The following is a 24,113-nucleotide window of genomic DNA, read 5'->3' on the forward strand; positions in this document are numbered from 1 at the left end:
TTAGCTAGACTACAATGATAAATGGAATTGTTGTTCAACATCCCCCACCCTACACGAATTTGTAGAAAAGCAGGGATGAGTAACACAAGTCAACAGACTCACATGAAATGAGAGGGCAGTGTGGAAATCTCCTTGAATTCCTGTTAGTAAGCCAAATTTATTTTTATAGCCCTTTAACGGAAGACAGCTTGTTCTTCTTCGGATAATTGGCCCAGGCTTTGTCCTCCTCTTTCAAATATGCTTCAACCAAAGACCTAACTGTGAGATGAATAGGAAACATGAATTTGGGAAGTAAAAGAAAAAAGTTTTCTTTTTTTCTTAATTTGAAAGCAAAGCCGTAATGTGAAATCTTTTTTTTTTTTTAATAATTCTTATGAGCTGCTTTCAGAATCAGAAAGTCATTGCTTAAGCATATTTGTCACTACAGAGAGTAAATGGGATTCTGAAGTCTTTAATGTGGCTTCATAAATGTAAGCCTTGTTGTTTAATCATGGCGTTTCTGCAAAAATGAACTCCTACGTGTGCATCTCACCCTCTCATTTCTTTTAGTGTCTGAAATCTAGACTAAGCATCTGAACGGCCATCACTAAATATTTCCACATTGGAAAACAAGAACTTGGCTGAGTACAGTTCTGATTTTTTGTGGGAAGGGATTATTTTTCCCTTTTTTGCTTTAGAAGTCATATACTATATCCTTGCTATTTGGGCTGAACTGGCTTGGAAAGTCAGATAGGAATGAGTCTAGCTAGTCAGTTTAGGAAACTGATTCATAATTTCATGATCTTATACAGTGGGTAGTGTTGTCATTGACTATTTCATTGTTTTCAACACTTGCCAATTAAGAATAAAAGCCAAGTGTGCTACTTAACCCTCTGTGGCTCTGAGAATTCATTTCTACCTGTATCCTGCCCATCTCTGAAGATCAAGTGTAACCCATAGGTCCTGGCATATATAGGCCCTACTAGGGGCAAATTTTGGTGCTTCTGCAACTTATTTCAGCATTCAGACATTGTCTTTTTTCTTTTATTTCCCCAGTTAGCAAGTATATTTTTATTTAAGTCAAGCTGTAACTCCTGTCTCATGGCATTTTCCAAGTGAGATTTTAGGAAACTTGTGGCCCTCTCTACCCACCAGAGGTGCCTTTGTTTCTGAAGCTCTCAGTGCCTCTCTCATGAAATCCTAAGACCTTGGTGGTGCAGTATACTTGACATGTTCAGTTGCTGCTGCTAAGTCGCTTCAGTCGTGTCCGACTCTGTGCGACCCCATAGACGACAGCCCACCAGGCTCCGCCGTCCCTGGGATTCTCCAGGCAAGAACACTGGAGTGGGTTGCCATTTCCTTCTCCAATGCATGAAAATGAAAAGTGAAAGTGACGTCGCTCAGTCGTGTCTGACTCTTCGCGACCCCATGGACTGTAGCCTACCAGGCTTTTCCGTCCGTGGGATTTTCCAGGCAAGAGTACTGGAGTGGGATGCCATCGCCTTCTCCGGATGTGTTCAGTAGTCCACGAAATTTCCAGACTAAATATATTATTTCTGTGGCTCATCCAGAAGATGCTGTCATCCTTTAAGACTGCAATTAGCACTGTTCTGAAATTGGCTAATAGATGCTATACCAAGGTTAGATATGCTTTGGATTTAATATTGCTTTACTTAAGGATTTTAGATTTGACTTAAACCTTCACCTGGGATATTCAGGATGGAAAATGAGACTATATATATACACACACACACGTATGTATATATTAATCCATAAATTACTAATGGAAGAACTTAGTGACTGGGTTTGGAGAATTAAAAAAAAAAATCACAAGCACAGATGGTTTGCCTGGATTGTTTGCATGGAAACCAGATGGGCAGAATAGAGGTGGAGACTTAAGGGAAATTATCTCAGTAATTCAGTTTTCCCTTTAGCTCTCTGAACTGTGTAGAATACATTGGGATTTGTGGTATTAGAATTACCTGCTGGAATTGCACATGAGCTTTCCAGAAGAAATGTCAAAAGAGAGTTTAATTTTCTAGTAAAATATAGACATGTACATGAATAGACTGACATGTGCTGGGAAAAGTGATAGGTCAGTTCCAGGGTGTGAACCTCAGGTAACTTCCTGGCTAACACATGCAGCTGGTAATTTTCCTTCCTCTCTTTTCCCTCCCTTTTCTCCCTCTCTTCCTTCTGTTAGTCCTTTCATCCATCAAGGTAAGATAAGGTAAGGTCTCTGGAGAGAAATAGCCTCAGTGCAGCATCCGTAAGCTTCTGATTCTCATGTTCTTCCCCGAGAGCTGGCATTGGTGAAAAAATCTTAGCCATAAAAAAAAAGAAAATCTTGCCATTTGTGCCACAACAACATGGATGGGCCTTAAAGGCATTATACCAAGTGAAATTTCAGAGAAAGACAGAATATTAGGTGATTTCACTTTGAGGTGAAATTTAGAAAACAAAACAACGTAAAACTCTGCTAATCAGTACAGAGAACAGATTGGTTGTTGACAGAAGCAGGGGATGAGCAAGGTGGATGAAGAGGGTCAAAAAGTACAAACTTCGAGTTATGAAATAAGTCATGGAATATATTGTACAGCCTGGTGATTTTATTAATAGTTAATTCTGTATTGTATATTTGAAAGTTGTTAAGAGAATAGATGTTACAAGTTCTCATCATAAGAGAAACAATTTTGCAACTGCGTGGTGATGGATGTTAACTAGATTTATTCTGGTAAGGAAATCAGTCCTGGGTGTTCATGGAAAGGACTGATGTTGAAGCTGAAACTCCAATACTTTGGCCACCTGATGCAAAGAACTGACTCATTGGAAAAGACCCTGAGGCTGGGAGGTATTGGGGGCAGGAGGAGAAGGGGACGACAGAGGATGAGATGGCTGGATGGCATCACGGACTCAATGGACGTGAGTTTGAGTGAACTCCGGGAGTTGGTGATGGACAGGGAGGCCTGGTGTGCTGCGATTCTTGGGGTCGCAGAGAGTCGGACATGACTGAGCGACTGAACTGAACTATTTTGAAATACATTTAACCCTTGAACAGCGTGAGTTTGAATCACCTGTGTCTACTTATTTTTTTTCACTAGTAATACAACAGTATTACACAATCCATAGTTGGTTGAATCTATCAATGTGGAATTGTGGATTTGGAGGGCCAGCTATAAATTATATACTGTGTTCGATTGTGCAGAGAGGGTCAGCTCCCCTAATCCCAGTGTTAGTCAAGGGTCAACTGTGTATATGCATATCAAATCACTATGCTGTACACCTGAAACTAATGTTAAATGTCAAAGTCTATTCCAATTAAAAAAAAAAAAAGTGAAAATGACCAGGTGACTTAGAAGTGAAAGTCAAGTACAAGTGTTAGTTGCTCAGTCATGTCCAACTCTTTGCGACTGCATGGACTGGAGCCCACCAGGCTCCTCTGTCCATGGTATTCTCCAGGGAAGAATACTGGAATGGGTAACCATCTCCCTTCCCCTTCAGGGGATCTTCTCAACCCAGGGATTGAACCTGAGTCTCCTGCATTGCAGGCAGATTCTTTTCCACTGAACCACCAGGATGACTTGGAAGACCAGGCAGTTCTGTCTGGGTGGGAAAATTAGGAAAGGCTTCAGGGAGGATGTGTCACTGGGCTGGGCGTAGAAGGAATGAGTGTGCTGTGGAGAGGCAGAGATGGAGCCAGACAGAGAAGAATGTGATGGTCCCAGGGATAGGCAAGCTTGGGCAGTGCCCGGGAACAGCAGACAGCTTAGCTGGCTTTATGAGGCAGTCTCTGGGCATTGGTGCCGGGACCCCAGACCTGAGATGGGGTTTGGGGGCAAGACTTCTCTTACCTGAGGCTATGGTGTGGATGTGGTAGAGACTGAATCAAATCAGAGGCCAGGTGGTGACATTAGAGAAAAATTGTAGGCCTGACAGGTAGAACAGTGGAAAATGGCAAAACGGGACATGAGTGAGAATGCTAAAGTGGCGATGGTTAGGGGAGCCTAGAGGATTCTCTGAGCCAAAGACGGCCTTGGCTGTGTCTTTTTCACAGATGCTGGTGAATCTGGACATGGGTAAGAGTGATTTAGTCAGTGTTCTCTTCATGGTCTTGACAACAAGTGGGAGACACAAGGCTGGATAGGTAACTTGAGCTGCTGGTGCTAGAAACATGGAAACTGGATGTGGGTGTTGAGTTTAAGCTGGGAGAGCCTGATGAGCGTTGACAGCTCTTGGGGGGAGATTGGGAGGGGGATGTGGTGACAAAGTAGGGCTTACACTCGAGGGAGATGGATTTGGCATTTAGTGAGGATGGATGCCATTGTTTGGATTTTTCAGGCAGGCATTTGAGTTGCTGCTTTTATATCTGAAGGTGCAATTCACAGGGCTTTGCTGTTGATTTGAGGGTGGGAGATGAAGGATTAAAAATGTGACCTTTGTGTTTTTAGTATACTCCTGGGTTTATTCATTTAATGGATATTTACACATGTTCTACATGACAGGCAAAGTGCTAGCTACTGGATATTCAGTGCTGAGCAAAACTGGGCCCTTGGATCGGTGGGGAGGAGTAGAGTAAGAAATGTTGCTGAGGGTTGAACCTCTGTCATGGGGAAAGTGGTGAGATATTTATTAAAAGAGGGCAGGAAGTGAAGAGTTGGCTCAGAGGCCCTGGTGATGAAAATTTTTTTTTTTTTTGTGATGAAATTTTTGATGTGTTTGAGGTCGTCACAGCAAGTAATCAATTGTAGGATTAGATATCATGGGCTGAAGTTGGAGATGGCAATCCAGGAAAGTGGAGCAGAAAACCAGTTTTGTGGAGTTTCAAGGGGAGAGGACAGAACCTTGTGAACAGGGGACAGAAGGAAGATGCTGCAGAGAGAGTTGGGGAGGAATCAGTGTAACTTACATTTTTCTCCATAAATGTGTTCTTAGGCAGTTTTCAAGTTTTTTCCTAGGCTTTGAAACAAGATTTCTTAACCTCGGCGCTAGCTGGGTGTTTGGGGTGGATGACTGTTTTGTGTGGAGGGCTGTCCTGTGCTTTGTACGTAGAATGTTTTGCGGCATCCCTGGCTTCTTCACACTAGATAGATGCTGGTGGGTTGGGGCTTTCCTGATGGCCCAGCAGGTGAAGAATCCATCTTCAGTGCAGGAGACACAGGTTCGATCACTGGGTGGGAAAGATCCCCTGGAGAAGCAAACCACTCCAATATTCTTGCCTGAAAAATCCCATGGACAGAGGAGCCTGGCAGGTTACAGTCCATGGCAGGTCACAAAGAGTCAGACATGACTGAGCAACCGAGCAAGCACTGGATAACACATTCTCCTTCTAGTTATGCTCATCAAAAATGTCTGCTGACATTGTCCCATGTGCTAGGGAAGGGGCAGAATCACCCATCATTGAGAGCTAGGACTCGGGATGTTTTTCTTTCTTTTTTTTCATATATATTCTACCCACACCATAGCCAGGGAGGAAGGACTGGGCAAATGTGCCAACAAAAGGCGTGAACCTTTACTGGGCTTCAGATGTAATGTGACTCAGTTCCCAATATAATCATTGGAAAACACTGGAACTTAAACAGTGAAGTGGTTTCCTGTACTAGAGTAGGCGTGGGTTTGCAAGACTATTTCATTTCAGCTCTTAGCAGGCCTGGGCATGTGATGTGACTGTATGTCTGGATTTCGGTGTTGGGGGCTAGAGGGGAGGAACTTCAGCTCTGGAAGTTTGGGGAATTTATCAGTTGTAAACAGAGTATTATTTTACATGGACTCTGTGCAGTTCTTCAGTGTTTTTAGGAAGAACAATTCATTTAAATATGTCCTATCCAAGAAAACAGATATGTGTCATAATAAAGCTCCCTAAAATTGCATGTTGAACGCTCCGCCACAGTAAGTGGATTGCCATGAGGTCTCAGTGCATGGTTCCAAACGGTTTCTGTGTACCTATAGATGAGTTATTCGAGTTGAGATCCTCACTGTCCTTTATGCTTGAGGAATTCCTCCTTTTTGATCTTGAAAGAGGAAGAAGTAGTGCTGGGAGGCCAAGAGTGATAACTTAATCAATGCAAGGCATCAAAGGGCCAAGTTTGTGAGGATGTGGGGAGTGTCCACGTTTTCAAGTGACACCTGTATTGTGGATTTGGGGGTGCTTGTCGGGTCAGCAGAAGGCACTGCCGATTGAGATGGGGGCTTTCCTCCCCTGCCTGCAGGTCTGCAGGTGCTCCCCTCCTGCCTTTGAACCTCAGATGGATTTCTGACAGCTGTCTGATGAAGTGGTTACTGGGGTATGACTGACCTGCTAAGCTGTACCCAGGGCTCGAGAAACTGTCAGAAAAGAGAAGCATTTAGGGGAAAAAAGAGAACTATTTCTAAGCAGTTTCAGTTTTTGTGTTTAATCTTTTAAAAGTTCATGAATGCACAGAGTTGTTCCCGTTTATAAATAGTGGTGAAAACAAGGAAGGAGATGTGAGCGGGTGTGCTCTCAGTTGGGGAATGGGGGCGGGGGTGAAGGTGAGCCCCAGCAGACCCGGCCTATTGCCCCATTCCAAGTGGGGTTCTGGGGAGTAGGCTCCGGGGATCCTTTGTTTCTTAGAAAAGTCCAGGAAATGCCTGTTACGCCTCTGGCCATTGAAATAAAATCTGGACTTGCCTCGCAGTGTGGTCCGGCTCTTCGCAGAAGCCGGGTCAGACCCCTGCAGGGTTCCGCCTTCAAGGCTTTGACTGCTGTCTTCCAGTTCTCGGAGGCAGGAGAGAGCAGGTGGACAGGGTGAGGAGGGCTGTTGCTGCTGGAGTGAACTGGCCGGGCTCTGTCTGTTCTCCCTTGCACACCACTCTCTTCCTCATTCCCTCTCTTTTTTTTTTTTTTTGCTTTTGAAATAAAATTCTTACCATAGAATAGTTTTAGATTTATAGAGGAATTAAGAAGATAGTACAGAGTTCCCCTGTATGCTGAACCTTTGTTGTTCAGTCGCTAAGCTGTGTCCAGCTCCTTGTAACCCCATGGACTGCAGGACACCAGGCTCTTCTGTCCTTTACTATCTCCTGGAGTTTGCTCAAATTCGTGTCCATTGAGTCGGTGATGCTATCTAACCATCTCATATCTGCCACCCTCTTCTCCTTTTGCCTTCACTCTTTCCCAGCATCAGGGTTTTAACCTTGGTGTGGTACATTGATCACAGTGAGCCGATACTGATATTAATACATTCTTATTAATTAAAGTCCGTCCTTTACTCCTTAGTTTTTACCTTATATATATATTTTTCTGTTTCTGGATCCCATCCAGGACACCAGATGACAGTCATCATGTCTTATGTCTCTTTTTGGTTGTGACAGTTTCTCCAACTTTCCTTGTTTTTGATAACCTTGATGGTTTTGAGAGGTTCTCATTAGGTGTTTCGCAGAATGCCCCTTAGCTCTGATTTGTTTGGTGTTTCTCTCTGATGGTTAGACTAGGTAAAGTACCATTTTCACCATTTGTCAAGATTAATATGACTTAGCACTGTCGATGTTGACCTTGATCACCTGGCAAAGGTGGCATTTGCCTGGTTTCTGCTCTGTAAACTGTAACACAGGCCCACCCGCCGCCTTCCATCCCTCCCTCTGCACACTTTGGAGGGAAGTCCCTGTGTGTAGTCCACGCCTAAGGAACAGGGATTCAGGCTCCAGGGCCTCGAGGGTGGAGAATCTACATCAATTATTTGGATTTCTCCTGCATGGGAGATGTGTCTTGCTCGCCACCCCCCGGCCCCCACTGCCCTTCCTTTGTTTATTCAGTAGTTTATACATGTCAGTGCGGACTTGTGGATGTTTATTTTATTCCTTGGGTTATAATGCAGCATTATTTCGTTCAGATGGTTCCAGCTTTGGCCACTGGGAGCTTTGCTTTTGGCTTCTGTGACCCTTTAGCATCCTCTCATGTTTCACTTGGAAGCCCTGTCTTAGCTCTGGTGCTCCAGGGCCCCTTCCAGCTTCTGGTGTGTGCTTGTCATCTCTTTGCCCTGAGTGGAGCAGTGACAGATCACATGCTCAGAGGTCTGGGCGCTCAGGATTGGCTTCGACTCAGCTGACCAGTTCTCCTCACCTGTGTGACTCTTGTTTCAGGAATGAAATTTACTACGAATCTCTAGCTAACAGAGTTGTAAAAATCAAACGAATGTAAGAGAGTTTTACCGTGTTCATTTTCAGTAAATCCCTGCCCACCTCCACCTTTTTTTGGCATTGGAGCACATCTTGGACTTCCATATTGGATCTCCCCATGTCCTCGGTACGTGTTTGTTGAATGAACCAGAGCCTGTTCAATGAATGCAACTCCTGCGCTGCTTTTGTCAGTTGATTGATTTAATGGGTATTAATTGACATGCTTTTCCTTTCCTACATAAAACATTTTATCTTCTGAGTTAATTATCTTGTACCTCCTCACTCCACATAGCATAACATTGGGTTGCAGGTACTTATTTATCCGCTGACTGAAAGGAAAAAAATGGAGAAAGGAGATACCAAACTGAATTTAAGTAGGAAAAAAACAAAGAAAAAACATTTAAGTAGAAAAAACAAAGCTTTAAGTAAGCTTTGGCGATACTGTCATTTCCTCACTGCTTTTGTTACTACAACCCTTAAAATGATTTTCATTACTTTTTAAACATTTGTTTTTTTTTCTTTAAAATTTTTTGTTTACATTGGGGTGTGGTTGATATACAACGTTGTTAGTTTCAGATGTACTGCAGAGTGGTTCAGTTATGCATATACGTCTAGCTATTCTCTTTCAAATTGTACATTGCTCATAATCAAGGGCTTGTATCAGGAGATTGTCAGTGATGGGCGAATGAATGGGTGGATGCCTGCTGGGAACTACGTAGAATTCTGATTAAGGAAAGGAATTCAGAAGTATCTGTGGGGTATTTCACCTGTGAGTTCTTTTGGACCGTCTGTGGCAAGACGCTGGTGGCATGAAACACGGCAAAGGCAGAACAGAAGCCCTGTCTATATTGCTAAACCCAGTGAGATGTTAGGGTGCAGTCAGCTACTGCCCTAGAAGGGATGCAGGAGTATATATGTATTTATACACACTTACAAATATATACTTTATAGGCAAATTAAGAGCTTTTTTTTGAGAAGAGGACGAGAAGGTCAGAACATATGCTCCAAAATCACATGAGGTGAAGGACGTTCCATGGTGATGTTTCTTGAAGGGTTGAATTTGGAATGACAAGGTTAGCAGGTCCCTGTCTCTGCACGACAGGCCTGGAGCAGCCATTGCTCATCCTCTTCCTTCCCCTTTCTTAAAAGCCTGTCGGGGTTCTTAATGCTCTTTGTTCATTCCTGCCTCTAAAAAGAGTGCTTGGTAAAGGACGCATTTGTATCCTGACAGGTTGGGGGAAAGTGTAGGTGCTTGGGAACAGAGGGTTAGGAAGAGATCGCTGATAGTGTTTGGGAAGCTTCACGTTCCCTGGGGCATCCTTGGTTGGAGCATCCCTGTTTATTCATGTGAACTCTGGTTCTAGAAGTAAATTCTTTTTACTCCTTTTGCCAAAAAGAGATTGAACATTACCAATAAGTCTCAGTGTATTACTATTACTGTTAAATAGAAGGCTGGATTAGGAGGGGCTTGGGAAGCAAAGATCCTCTGGCATTCAGAGCATCTCTTTGTTTTTTTCCGGAGCCAGTTTGTCTTCTGTCCTCTGTAGGAAGCCGTTCTGGTTCCTGTCCTCTCACTGACCAGCACCTAGAATGTCAACAGAATAACTCATGTCTCCAACATCCTGTCCTTGCTCTGGTTAGAGGGAATTGTTTGCCTTTGGAAAACAGTGCTTACTTCTGTGGAAAAACCCTAAAGCATGCATAGCTTTGATACATATACATATTGTCCTTATATATGTCTGTGATCTTGTGTGTGTGTGTGCACACGCGTGCTTGTAACTTAAAAAAAAAAAAAGAAACTGTTGGGTTTTCTGTATCTGTTGTGAGATTGGGAATCCAGGAGCTTTAGATATGAGAAGGATCTTAGGGACAAGTTGGTTCAATTCCGTTTTATGGTTCTAGAAACAGAGGCCCAGTTGAAATAAAGTGATTTGAGATCTGAAGACTGGCCAGTGAGAACCAGGACTAACTAGTACCTGAGTCTCCCGATTCCTGGCTCTGTGGCCTTGACTTTGTGGTGTGTTGTGGGGTTTTTGAACAGTTCATTTGGCTACCTAATTAGAAGTTCTGGTAAATAGAATTCTGCTGATATTGGTATATATTTAAAACTACATATAGTCAAATCTTTTAAGAATACGTGGCATCATACATTAAGTTGTTCCTCGGAAACTAAGGGAATGGGGAAGGGTAAGAATTGTTCTGAGAATCAGGACATTCTGTTGCAATTTAGCCTCCAGACAGATGTTGGGCAAGTCAGTCTTACCTCTTGGGACATTACTCAGAAGGGGCTGGATTAGACTGTTGCTTTTGCTGTTTTGAGCTCTGAAGTTTTATGAATCTTTGTTTCTATGAAGGCATGTTAGATATATCTACCACATGATGATACAGAATATCTGCGATGTGGGTAAATCTTTCCCTTTAATTCCAGTCTTATATGGGCTTGTATTGTTGCCATGAATATTCTTTTTATCAAAGAAGGGGTTACCTCAGTTGCAGAGCTGTCTGCTGTGTTTGGTAGTATCTGAGTGTTGAGATAGATATCTGAGTAAGCTCGCACTGGGCAGTCTTCAGGGCTCTGTTAGGTCAGAAGCGCTGTGATGAAGCCATGGGAACAGGAAGACAGTGAGTGTGTGTGAGTTATGGACCCATCATTCCATTTCCCATTTCAGGTGTCTTAAACGCTGAGATGGAAGATACTTGGCAAGTTCTGTAACTGTGACACTGAATTCCTTCCGCAGCCCACACTTTCTCCTTTTAGAGTCTGACTTTTACGACGTAGTATAATTTTTGTCCAAGTGGTGTTAGAGATTGAATCACTGCCTTTGCCGTTACTGCTTCTATTTGACAGACGCGAAGTGTGAGTCTTACGGGGCTTAACTTGCCCCGATTGTACGTGGAAGTGTTGGTCGTTCAGTCGTGTCCGACTCTTTGTGACCCCATGGACTGGGCTTTCCAGGCTTTTATGCCCATGGGATTCTCCAGGCAAGAATACTGGAGTGGGTTGCCATTTCGGTCCTCAAACCCAGGTCTTCCTGACTTCAGAGTTGATGCTTTTTCTTTTTTTTTTAACCATAATACCTTTAAGGTGCCACATTCTGCTCCAATTTGAGTTGATGTTTCTTACTTTCATACTGATTCGAAGTCCATTGTTCTCTTTTTTACCCCTCATGTTATTCTCCAGTGCCTGGCATAGAACCATAAGAGTAACATTTTTTATTAATGATTTAAAGGTAGTGAATGATGAACAGAAAGGGAAAACAAAAGCCAGAAGCTTCTGAGTCATTTATACTTTGTCATCTTGTAACCTTGAACAAAATAAGAAAAAATTCCCTATCAGTTTCTTCACTTGAAAAAGTAGGGAAACTATTATTTGCTGCCCTGGGCTATTGTGACTTTAGAAATAAAGTTCATTAAACTCATTGTATAGTGCTTAGCACATAATAGATAATTAATGAGTGGTCTCTGTCATAGTTATGTTGCTGTTAAATTAATAAAAACCTACAACATTGCTTTTACTTTCTCTTTTTTCCTCCTTAGGATAAAGCATGCCATTTCCCCTATATGCCTGCTACCCTCAGGGAGTTCTCAGTAATAGGATGAACATATCCATGGAATATGAGGGCTTAATGTTATCAGATACCGTTTCTTTTGATACCCTTTCCCCCAGTCATTCAGGGGAAACCCACGTAGCCTGAGGCACTGCTGGGTGTTAGCCCCAGCTCTGCCTGCTGACTCCTGGCAGGGGCCCTCTCCAGGGAGGTGGATGGAGCTTGGATGGTAATCAGCCCCTTGTCTTCATGCTTTCCTTCCCTGTCACCTGTCTCAGTTCACTGGGAAAGTCCCCAAAGGTTTTCTGCTGAAGTGTGGCCCAGTAGCCAGACAGTGGCCTGTGCAATAAATGGAGAGGAAGCTACGTCTCTTCCCTTGCTTGTCAGTATTTTGGCCCAGGAATTTTTATCTGCCACATTGAGTCTGTCAGCTCCTGCTGCTGTCACCAACATCTCTCTTCTGTGTTCAGAAGCCACTTGGGCACACTTCTCATGGCTTAGGCTAATTAACCTTTGTTGGTCCATTTCATCTGTCTTAGAAACAAACTTCTTAGTCATCCCTTCCCTTCAACTTCTGGGAGGAAGGAGTTTTCTAGGCAGAGGAAACTTATCACAGGGATGAGTTAACCGAACAGTCACCAGTGCAGTACCTGGCACTCAGCAGGTGCTCACAGATGAAAGAAACTGTGGATGACTCTAGTCCCTGTTCAGTGTTTGCGGTTTACAAAAGATGAGCATTAGATTCAGTAACTTGGGTTGGAAAATTACCCTTTCATCTGCGGTGATGCCTGATGATGGGAGAGTGACAGGGAATAGGGAGGGGTTTGCAGAGTTTCTCGGGGTAAGTGGATTAGTGTAGCTCTCAATTCAAAACAAGGTACATATTTGAAAATTATTTGACAGAGAGCCTTGAATTAGTTTCTCCTTGTAGGGTAATTGACAGGTACTGACAAGTTGTGATAGGTTATAATACATACCACTTAGGTCTTTTTATCCTCAAAGAACTTAAACAACAAAACACTTCAAACAGTGAATCTACCTTGTATTCTTCACCATAGCTTAATGTTCTCTTCCCTGTCTTTGTTGTATTCTGTTTCTTAGGATGAGTGAGTGAACTTTGCCAGTTGGTTTATAAAACACTTAAGGATTTAAAGTCTCTGGGGAGTGAGAATTGAAATGACAGTTTGCAGCTTCACATTTGCTGGTTAACTACTGGTTTAGTGTTCTTTTCCTATTGGTTTTTCCCAAGCTGTAGACCTTATTAATCAAATCAAATGAAATCTGGGAATTGTGAGTTGTTTTGTTTTGTTTTTCCTTGAAGAAGTTAGCTCTGACTACCAGACCTGGGAGAAATGCTTGCTGTGCAGTGGTTTCTAAAGTCAATCTTTACCAGATGCTGGGGGAAAAAAATGAGAAGTTTGCTAGTTAAGAAATTCATAAAGTTCTTCTCAGGCTTTCAAGTTGGGTGTCAAGAAGAAGCTTTGATGGGACACTAGGAGGTACATCATTTGCTTTCTCATTCCTTATTTCATTTGTATAATGAGATACTAAGGTGCTGCCTGGTGGCTCAGATGGTAAAAAATCTACCTGTCAATGCAGGAGACCCAGGTTGGATCCCTGGGTAGCGAAGATCCTTGGAGAAGGGAATGTCAACCCACTTCATTTTTCTTGCCTGGAGAATTTCATGGACAGAGGAGCCTGGTGGGCTGTGGTCCATGAGGTCATAGAGAGTCAGACATGACTGAGCCACTAACACTTTCACATTTCAAGGTGTTCCAAGGAAATAAAAATATTACTCCAAATGATTAGCTGTTTTCTGTCCAAACCCAGCTGTCTTGTACAAGGCCTTAAAAAAAAAAAAAAAATTACCCTCTGTGGAGGATCAGGAAAACGGTAACTGGGACAAGCAAATTCATAAAGGTGGCATAATACCACTTATTACTGTTTATATATAGCAATGGTTTTTTGTTCGTGTGTTTTGTTTTTGACTAAGGAGCTAGAGAAAGGAAGGAAAACTGCATTTCCTGCTCTGGATTAAACTGGTTTGAAAGCATTTTCTAGAAGACCAAGGACTGGAGCGATGTTTTCCTATCTGTGGAGGAAGTTAAGGAAGGGAGTAGATGGAGGTTGTGGGAAAGGTGGCTGTGGTGGAGGGTTTTGCAGTTGGGGGTACAGGTGCTCCGTTTTACATGGGATGCAACTGAGAGTGCTAACTGAAGTTGGCACCAGCAAGACTGCTAACAGTGACACTGGGTCACGTTGGAATGGTTCATTTACATACAGATTGAGAGCTGGTTTGTCATGATGCTGCTGGTATGGATGCTTTATCGAGGCTTTAACACGTGCTGAGCACTTTACATGCTCATTCCTGTTTAATCCTGACAATGACCATTTTCAGGTGGTTTTCACTTTCATGCGTTGGAGAAGGGCATGGCAACCCACTCCAGTGTTCTTGCCTGGAGAATCCCAGGGACGGCGGAGCCTGGTGGGCCGCAGTCCATGGGGTTGCACAGAGTCGGACACGACTGAAGCGACCATACCATACTGAACACACATATACCGTCAGGGGTGGAGCTTGGATCTGAAACTACTGTACAATATTGAACCTGGAAGTAAAGACAAGGTTAAGTTAAAGGCAAGGTTATCAAAATAAAGAAGAATTGAACCAGAGAACTATTTCAGGGACAGGAGCCACAATGTTTAGTAACAGACAAGGTGTGTGAACTTGAGGCAAAATGAGGAGGAGGATTTTAAAATTGCGATTTTGGAGAGAAAGCAAGATCATAGTGCTAGTGATGGGGGTGGGAAGACTAAGGCTGTATGCCAACCGTGTTTATGGACCCTTCGTCCTAGAAACCAGCCAGTAGCCCTTCATCCGTATTAATTTCATCTTCGGCTTTCGGAGAACCCTGTCACTCTATGTGCTTGTGGTCGTGGGACATAGGGTGAGTGCAGTGCTTTCGCGCCATACTCCTGTCGCACGTGGGTGTTGATTCTAGCCTCAGACCAATCCCTCCTTCCCAGCAGAGCCCAGGTTCACACATCACACCGCCACATTGTCCTCTGACGCAGCTAACCTGGGTGTCTCGCAGCTGTAGGACAGCCATTTTCATTGGTTGACAAGACCCTCCTTAGGAAAAGTGAACGTCGTCCAGTCATGTCCGACTCTTTGCAACCCCAAGGGCTAATACTGGCGTGGGTAGCTGAGTTCCCTTCTCCAGGGGATCTTCCCAACCCAGGGATTGAACCCAAGTCTCCAGCCTTGCAGGTGGACTCTTCACCAGCTGAGCCACAAGGGAAGCCCAAGAATACTGGATTGGGTAGCCTATCCCTTCTTCAGCGGATCTTCCCAACCCAGGAATCAAACCGGGGTCTCCTGCGATGCAGACAAATTCTTTACCAGCCGAGCTGCCAGGGAAGCCAGGAGCCATTTTTTTCTAACGTCTCCAGATCAGCTTTTCAAGACCACAAGGACAGCCAGTTCTTGGGCAGAGTTCATACGGAGCGGATGTTGTGTTCTGCAGGCCATTGTTTTAAGGACCCAGGATTCTCAGGCTTGACTGAGCAACCTGTGGCAGATCGTATTTCTCTTCGACTCGGGAAGAATGCTGGCTAAAGCTTGACTCAGTACTGTGACTTCAGCAGTGGATCTGTCAAGGGCTCGAGCCTGGTTGGCCACCATCTGTGCTACCATGTATGTCCGAGGGTGGCTCTGTGGATTCACTGTGAATCACTACATATTATTATTCCCTTTTGGCAAACTTTGTATTTTTCTGGGTGAATCTTTCCCAGTGAAATATTTCCTTGATTAAAATAGGCCTCCCCTTAGGAGAGAATACTAATGTTGTGTGCAGGATGGCCTTATGGGCATCTGGCCAGCTGCCTAGAGATGTCCTTGAGCCCTTTGTTCAAAATGGTTTCCTCCACCTGCTTTCTACAGCATCACCGAATATACTGGAAGCTATTTGGTGGAAAAACCCAAATGAATTTTTTTGGCTAACCCAATAATTGCCTCTCGTTAAAGAAGAGTAAGCACCTGCCCCCAGGCGGTCTCAAAATTACTTAAGGCAACACCCTCTTGAAAGGAAACAGTTTCTTTCTCTCCTTACCTCCATCAAATATTTGCTATTAGGAGAAGACTCTTGAAGCCATTGATTAGTTTGCAAGTCCTTTCCTAAGGATAGTCAGCCAAATATGCTGTCCAGAGAGAATTAGATATAGCTGGGTAAGCTTTTGAAAAGAGTGGAGAAAAGGAGAGAAACTCTGGGAAGGGAAAGTGACATTGTGTTCCTTAATAAAAGCCTGAATAAATAGCAGGCATAATTGATCGTATGTGTGGTTGTATGCTTTAGAAAAGTGGTGAGTATTCTACATACCTGCCACCAGTGAGAAGAAGAGCATTGCAAGAGAGGTAGATGTTTGCTTGGAACAAGGAGTACACCCCTCTCTTAGGAATCTGTCCAGTGCCCACTTTCGCTCATAATACTCATTCATTTCATTGACAGCATTCTTCAGGAAAGAGAAATGAGGTGTGAAATCCACTCCTTCTGCTCCCTAAGAGGCTCTCTTTAAGGTTAACCCACTTTGAGCTAGGTCAAGGGCCAGCCACGCCTTTCCTCCATTTACCTTAGGTAGGATTATGACTCAGTTCATTCACTGGAGCCTGGTGTTGTCCTTGCCTCCAGTTCCCCCTCCATCCATGTAAGTAGAATCTCAGCCAGTTTCCAGCACCCTGAACAATCTCTTTAACCTGAATGACTCCACTGTGACCAAGCTTCTGGCTGAGCTCATGGTGGTACTCTGTTGATGTCACAAGATAACCTTTGTATCCTCTGGGCTTTGAGCCTTCAGTTACGCTTACAGCTATTCCCCGGTGGATATTTTACATGAGCAGGGGGGGTGTTAGCCCTACTGTGTAGCTTTTGTGGTCGGAGGAGGTGACCCCTTTATAGTGGCCCCACAGCTGAGGTTCCAGGTGTCATTGGGAAGCTAAACATTGGATTACATAGTCTTTTTGGCTGGTTCTCCTAAGATTTTGCACACAGTAATTCGGTATTAGTTTGAATGCTAAACTGTAAACTTCATTTATTTTAACATGTCACCGCTCAGTAAATTATTCTTTTTTATCTCACCTCCATAAATGAGGCTGGTTCTTGCTCTTTTGTATTGTCTTTGAGCACATGGCAGGTGGGATTGGGAGCCCTGTGAAGGCTACCCTTGTGTATTATTTCCATGAGCTAAATAAAGCACAAAAAGAAAATCAAAAGATAGACTTTCTCTCCAGGCTAGCAGGGAAAGGAAGGACAGTGTGTGGTTTACATATGAATGTTGTTAAATTGCCCTTCTGGAGAGAATATTTTCTAATTCTGTCTGTTTTCTCTTGGGTCTTATATTTCTTCTTCCCTTCCTTTCCCCCATGTATATTATGTATATATTAGTTTTTTTTTTTTAATTGGGAACAAAATTTAATCCACTCTACTGTTAAATTTCATTTTGCTTTAAACTTTTTCCTGGATCAACTTATTTTTAGAGCCCCTATTAGGAGACGTATGTCTTTTTTTATCTCAATAAAATTCATATAGGACAAGAGAAAGAAGGAAAGAATTTTCAGTTTTAGTCTTACTATATATTCTGTGGCTAAATGATTAGGTACTCAAAAGTATTTGATCTCATGTCAAGAAGCAGCAGTTTTAAAACAGGCCTTTCTAACAGAATCGGTCTTGACACATAGCAAAATGAAGACTTTCTCGGAAAGGTTTAAGCCTGTCCCTCTCCTGCTGTCACTCTTCCTCGTTTCAGATCCACTTCCTCTACCAGCCTGCCTTCTTTTCCTCATTTCGATAGCTTCTCCTTGCTAACTCAGGTATTGACGTGTTTCTGTTCTTTTTTCCCTCCTTATTCTTTTTTTTGTTACTGACATTGACGTGGTTTGCATCTTCAGGGATGGCATGGGTAATAGTCTTCCTGGCATTTCTTCATCCACAGGTGTGGAGTCCCTTTGTACGTACCTAAGACAAAAACAAAACAAAATAAAGCCCCTATTGCCTCCCAGCAAAAAACCTGAGAGGTCTTTTGGCAGTGAAAAGTGGAGAAATTTGGATTGACCAAAGTATAAAGTTACCAGAATTTTTCTAGCTAACAGCTGTATGTATTAAAGAAAATTTCATTTTTTAAAGGTGAAGAATTTAATCTCTGAAGAAGATGATCAGAGAGCCAAGCTGAAATAGAAACTTATTTCCGTGTTCCATCTTAACCAATTGAGCAAGTGTTTCCAATGCTATCTGTGTGAATCCTATGAATTTGCTGTTGCTGTACGTAAAAAGATAGTTGAATAACATCAGTCTTAACATGAACCAGCCCTGTGAACCTGATGAGGAAATGGAGACCCAGGAAGGCTAATGGCTGATCCCTCATCCTGTCCCTTGACCCTTGGAGGCACTGAGATAAAGCTGTTTTATTGGACTCTTTATCCCTTTCTTCCTCCCAACCTTCTTTTTCTTTTCTTCTGTTTCCCATTTTCTTCTATCTATCGAGTTAACACATATAAAGGAATAAAAGCTGTCTTTGTAGCTGAGGCCGACTGATATTTTGGGTGGTGAGCAGGCAGCAACAGAAACACTAGTGCTGCACACTAGGGAAGTAACTGTTACCCAAATTTTAAGACAGACCTGCAGTAGAGCTAGACTGCATAGAAATGAGTGTATTTAGTTACTGGTCATTTTGTTTGATTTTGTGTGAGATACATCGCCTTGTCGTTGAGCACATATTGTCCACTTTTTCACTGCATTCCTGGCAAGCTTCAAAAAAGTCTGCTACCATCTACTGCCGTTGATTGATGCCAGGGAAGTTTGCTGCACCTAACAATAGCCCTGCTCCATGAAGCACTGCATTGATGCTTTTAGAACTCATTACTGCTAACCAAACAGTAGTGGTTTTATTACTGCACTAATGGAGCCTGGTACTTGGAGGCTGGGGCTTGCGGGAGCTGGGGGGGAAGGTGGGGCAAGGAATGTGGGCAGGAAAAAAAAAATCCATTTCCATGATGAGTGGTGACCCCAGAAAAGCGGTCCAATAAAGAGCAGTTTCCAGTAAAACAATGTAATAATCTGTATACAATGCAGGGTTTAATATGCATATGCAAGGATGCACTAAATGAATTATTCCTCACAGGGAGGAACAAGGGCTTTCTCAATAAAGAATCAGCAAGACAGCAGAGTTTTCTATGGCCTTTTCCAATGAAGCAATTTGCTTTCCTAACAGTGCATGGAAGCGAGCAAATCAGTTGTGCAAGGTAGGGATGCTGATGCATGGAGGACTGTGCTGGAAAACTTGGCAGGCCCTCATCATGGGCAGCGAGACAGACCCTGGTGACAGCATCTATTCTCTTTCATGGTTTTTGAAATGTACTTAGGTCCTTCTTTTCAACTTTTGTTTTTGTACAATATTTTAATTGGATAGCTTTCAGTTTACCGTTCATGTATGTAGTTACCAGTGTATTTGAAATTTTGTTTATCATCTGACAAATTTGTTTTCCATCTGACCTATCTGTTCTATGGTTTTTTCCCCCTCCTTGATTTCTTTTGGATTAAGCAAAAAGTTATTCCAGGTTCTCTGTTTATTGACTTGTTAATTCTTTTACTCTTCTTTAAGTGTCTGTCCTGGAGATTATAGGGTTGCATCCTTGCCTTATTGCAGTCTAGCACAAACTCTTCCTTTGTCTCTTTGACTTGGTCCCCTCCTTTCATTTGGAAAAGTTCACGATTCTAAATAAATCCCACTGGCAGTGAAACAGTTTTGTCCTTATTTCCTGCTTGAATCTCTCCCATGGTAGCTTGTACTTTCTGAAATTGCGTGTAACTGTCATCAGAGCTCTTGCTCAGAATCATCTGCCCTTGGAGACATGCCATAGGCAGCCCCACTGCTGGTTTGTGGCTCTTAAGAAGAAGTATGCAAGCTTTCTAGTATCCCCATGAGGCCATCAGCTCTCCCATAGCAGGCTTTTTCTATTCATTGTACCATGATATCTGGCCCAAGGTAGCCTGTCACTGGAAATATGAATGACTAGGCTCCCCAAAACCAGATGCCAGGACCCATTTCAGAGTCAAGATGCAAGCTGGAGGGGGTTTAAAAGCACATTTTAAGTGGGTTCTGATTTTTAAAACTCTACCAGCTTCTACCAATCTCTTCTGGTTGTTTATTTCAGTTGAATCAAGTTTGTTCTTTACTAGTTTTCTTATCTCTGATGTCATTCCGGTTCATATACACACTAACTTTCACCATACTCACTCACTGGTTGTGATGTGATAGTTGCTCAGTTGTGTGACCCCATGGACTGTAGCCCTCCAGGCTCCTCTATCCATGAAATTCTCTAGGCAAGAATACTGGAATGGGTAGTCATTCCCTTTTCTAGGTGATCTTCCTGACACAGGGGTCAAACCCAGGTCTCTTGCATTGCACGTGAATTCTTTACCTTCTGAGCCACCAGGGAAGCCCAAGCAATTTCACCCACTCACTGGTTGCTACCCTGAGTATCTAGTAACTACCACTGATTTTCAGGGGAATGTGAAACATATGCTTGGAAATATTGTGTGAAAACATCTTTGAGTTTCTCTTGGATTTCTTGAGCTTTGTGCCTGAAGCATATAAAATGTTATAAAATCTTAACAGAGAGAGTCCACTGTGCTGGAGGTCAGTAATATTTTGGTTATTTTAAGCTGTGATAAGGAAACCTAGAGCAGAGGTGTGAACTTTGTCTCCCTGTGGCATTTTTTCGGTCCTGTTACGGTTATTGGTTTTTAAAGTAACCCAGAGATTTATCATGGTGAAACAAACAGCCACTTCTCAATGATGGAGGAGTTTTGGGATCATGCAGGGTTTTGCTTGGGGACCACATAGTCTGTGCAGAAGCAGCTCAAAGTTGTTAAAACCTAAGTTCACCATCCAGTGCTGCCAGGTTTTGAATATCTGTGGGCAAGTTACATCACCCTTGTCAGCTTTACTTATACATTAGGGCTAATGAAACTCAGCTTACTTGACAGGCTTGAAGTTACATTTTGGTTCCTAAAAGTGTTTCTGGAAACTAAGTCCCTCTACATATGTGATTTGTGCATGCTATTTTCTCTCACTGGATGTTTTCCATTTGGGCAGCTTCTTAGAATACAGGCACCCCTCAGGCAGAGCTTGCTAACCTTGATTTATGTGTTTTTGAGGTAGGTGGTGGAAGATTGAAACCACTAGCTAATCTATTGAGGTCAAGAGAATCTTTGTCCTACTCTTAGCTAAGCTATACTTGAAATCTACTCCAAGGGTATTATACGTTGTTCTAAATGAGCCAGTTTTGGGCTCTGAGATACATAAAGTCAGAGGGGAGAGAGAGTTCTGTCTTAAACTTTCAGGGAAGAGTTTTTTCAAGATCAATTACCAAGAAGTTGTTTCTTGAAACAAAGGCACCTGGCTGACGTGAATTGACAATCCAGAGAAATATTTATCACTGCTGCTTCTGCCAAAGTGAATGTGGTCACCAGGGGCAACACTAGCAGCCGTCTTTATCTAGACAAACGCTAGTCCTGAATTCAGATGCCCCTTCCTAGGACTGCCAGCTGGTCTGGAGTTGGGAGTGCAGAAAATGCATGTTCAGTGACAGCTTCTGTGGGTGTTGGGAAACCCCATTTTGGGAGCATCTGCTGAACATGCATGGAGAAGGGCTTTTCATGATTGCGAAATGACTTCTTGAGGGACTGCTAAGTGGAAGGATAGTTGTGTAGACATCCTGCTTGGGACTCAGAAGCACTGTTGAAACTGTTAGGTAACAAGAAGAGAAGAGGCAGAGCTGCTCTCTTGCCAGGGTGCCCGTGAAAGTGGGAGAAGGAAGGCAAAGCTAGGACGACTCCTGGGACAGGGCAGGGGGTTGGCGTACGTCGCGATTCCTGGAATTGACTTTGAAGAGTGATGTTCATTTTTCAAAGCAAGATTAGTAGATAGTGGCAGTAACCAGAAACTAATATTCTGTCCTAAACTTTCATGACACGTGAACTCCTTTTCTTTTTAAAAATATTTCTTTATTTGGCTGTTTTGGATCTTCGTTGTGGCACACAGGATCTAGTTCCCCTACCAGGGATCGAACCCAGGCCCCCTGCATTGGAAGTGCAGAGTCTTAGCCACGGGGGGACCAGGGAAGTCCTTGAACTCATTATCTAATTTCTGTGAGAGACTGCACTTGTTTAGCCCTTGTTGTAGAGGGCTGACTGGTTGGCAGAGCTTCCATGAAATCTAATTTTTTAAAGCATTTGAAACAAGGGACCGATGCTCTAATAGAACATGTTGGGTGTGCGCTTCTCATTGGTCAGCTGCAGCCTTGACAGAGGCATCGCAGTGGCAAGTGCCTGAATCCGTACTTGTCTGTGCTGACTTCTGGTCAGATTGCTGCAATGACACTTCTGCGATTTGGAGGAGACTTTTCCATGAGATGAGATTTGAGTTACTAAATTTAACTTTTAATTATACCCTGTTGGGATGACTTTGAATTTCCCAAGTGTTTCAGCCAAAGCATGAAAAGGTGAATCAAGTAACTACAGAATTAAAAAAAAAAACAATATAAGAAACCGTAAAATCTACTAGTGTGTCTTAGGCAATTAATTAGAGCAACCAGTGGTTTGTAACCTGTGTGACTGTTTCATGAGCTTGGAGAAATAGACCTTGTGTCTCCCAGATGGGCAGCCTGCTTTCAAGAGGACCTGGTGTAATGGGATTTGACCTGGCTCTCTAGATGTGTGTAGTCAAGCCTTAATGATTCAGGTATAGCTTGTTCTCTATGGGTATCTACAGGGGATTGTAATCCAGTGTTTCTTGCCATTTATCATCCCAGTCTCAGGGAACTCAGAGTCACCTGAGCTAACACAAAATAGCATAGACACACAGATTTGACAGGTGTGAGGTTCCTTAAGTTCGAGGAGAAAAATATGAGTTTGTCTGTGAACCTGGATAATTCCTGTCCCTTTTCTGACTCTTGGAGGCCAGTGATTGAGAGGTGACCAAGATTTGTGTTGAACTTGTGCTTGAAGTCTGCTGATATAAAAGTTCAAGCTTCTGGCTGAATTGGAAGAGTTTGGGAGCTCTGTTTTTTTGAGGGGGTGGCCACACTGTGTGGCTTGTGGGATCTTAGTTCCCCGACCAGGGATTGAACTTGGACCACGGCAGTGAAAGCACCGAGTCCTAACCACTGGACCATCAGGGGAATTCCTTGGGAGGTCTTTGAACGACACTGACACACATAGAAAATTCCTTGGCTTTCTGGTAGCTGAATCTGTCATCTGGGTAGACCACAGGGTCCTTGCTGTTGGGCAGTGCGGTGGGCTAGCAGTGAGGCCAGGAGGGTGTCAGGTAATAGTCCAGGGTGTGGGGGCTGCTAGATGTGCAGACATGAAGTGTTCCTGTGGTCTGTGCACATTTATCCGAGAGAAACAGGGCCTCGAGTCTTGGGACTGAGAGGCTGGCTTTCAAAGCAAGAGATTAGAAGAGAGAAAGCATGCCACACATGATCTATCTCTTGCCTTGCTTGACTCCATCTTTGTCTGCTGCCCTCACATAAAATCTTACCTTCCATGCATCTCAGTCAGCGCTAAAATCTTGCTGACCCGAATTGTTGCTTTGACCTGCTCCATCTGTTTTCTTTGTGCACCAGAGAGTATGTGAACAAATGTACCGATTAAAAAAAAAAAAAAAGATGCTCTTGGAGCAGTTGGAACCTAGAAAAGTCACCCATTATTATTCCATTGCCTTTCACACGGTGATTTCCCTTTTCTCATTTATGTTTATAGAATTTTTTGGCCATACTTTTTCTTTTTGGTGGCAAAATACATGCAAAACAGAATTTACCATTTAAATGACTTTTAGGTGTACAATTCAGTGGCATGTAGTATATCCACACCGTTATGCAGCCATCACCACTAGGCATCTCCAGAGCTGTCATCTTAAACTGGAAGTCTCTACCCATTAAGCAGTAACTCTCCATTCCTCCCTTTCCCCAGCCCTGGTGACTAACCTCTACTTTGCCTCTCAGCTTCTGTGAATTTGCCTGTTTGGGGCACCTCATGAAAGTGGAACCGGGCTGTATTTGCCCGCTGTGTCTGGCTGTGTCTGGTGGATTTCCGTCAGCATCAGGTCTTTAAGGTTCGTCGGTGTTGTAGCACGTGGCAGAATTTCGTTTCTTTGTGGGGCTGCATGATATTCCATTGTATGTGTGGGCCACATTTTGTTTGTTCACTATTGAGAGACATTTGAGTTGGTTCTGTCTTTTGGCTGTTGTGAATGCTGCTGCTCTGAAAAGTGCTGTACACGTTTCTGTTTTTGCTTTCATTATTTTAGGATGTGTACCCAGAAGTGGAATTGCTGGATCATGTAATCATTCTAGGTTAAACTTTTTTTTTTTTGCTATCCAGACCCAACTTTATTCCT

General features: G+C 43.2%; 1 protein-coding gene and 1 non-coding gene across 5 annotated transcripts in view; one reads left to right on the forward strand and one right to left on the reverse strand.

The window, feature by feature from the left end:
* FMNL2 (formin like 2) overlaps positions 1–24,113 on the forward strand; it is a 326,598-nt gene that overhangs the window by 54,625 nt on the left and 247,860 nt on the right. The gene's annotated exons all lie outside the window — the stretch shown is intronic.
* On the reverse strand, positions 22,822–22,893 carry TRNAE-UUC. The gene has a single exon. It is a non-coding gene; the product is annotated as a tRNA-Glu (tRNA).

This window comes from Capra hircus, chromosome 2 (genome assembly GCF_001704415.2).
Source record: "Capra hircus breed San Clemente chromosome 2, ASM170441v1, whole genome shotgun sequence".
NCBI lineage: Eukaryota > Metazoa > Chordata > Mammalia > Artiodactyla > Bovidae > Capra > Capra hircus.